Below are 646 nucleotides of genomic sequence, written 5' to 3' on the forward strand. Positions count from 1 at the left end.
TTAATTTATTAATTAATAATTATACATTATGAGTATTAAACTATTATAAATCTTATAAGATCATTGTTCAATTGATAAATATTTATTAATTACCGCATTTGGATTTGTTTATGCCTTCCTATTATAAAATAATTTAATTATTTTAATATATTAAAAGGCTAGTTTAATTAGATGTATACAAACAACTTTTAATATGCAATTATAAAGAAAAATAGGATATAATAAAATTAAAAAGTGGCAAGACCCGAATCTCAGTAGAAGAGAAACAATTCTAATTAATCGTCTCCGAATAGGCCACACAAGGCTGACTCACAAGTTCCTTATCGCCAAAGAGGAGTACATCCAATGCACAGTCTGAAGGGTTACTCTAACAGTGAAGCACATAATAACTGAGTACTATCAATACCCTGATGAACTCAGAAAATTCAACATTCCACCCAACATGAACGAAGCATTAGGGCCGGGCATCGAAAACATATCAAACATATTAGCTTTCCTAAGGAAGATCGAAATATACAATAGAATTTAAACTTTTTTGTTAATGACAATCAGAAACCACTTATCATGTATATTTTATAAAAATGTATAACCTTTGTGGTTGATGTTTTTTTTAGTTCAATAAAAAAAAAAAAAAAATTAAATTAAA

The sequence above is a fragment of the Acyrthosiphon pisum genome, chromosome A2 (genome assembly GCF_005508785.2).
Source record: "Acyrthosiphon pisum isolate AL4f chromosome A2, pea_aphid_22Mar2018_4r6ur, whole genome shotgun sequence".
In the NCBI taxonomy this organism is placed as follows: domain Eukaryota; kingdom Metazoa; phylum Arthropoda; class Insecta; order Hemiptera; family Aphididae; genus Acyrthosiphon; species Acyrthosiphon pisum.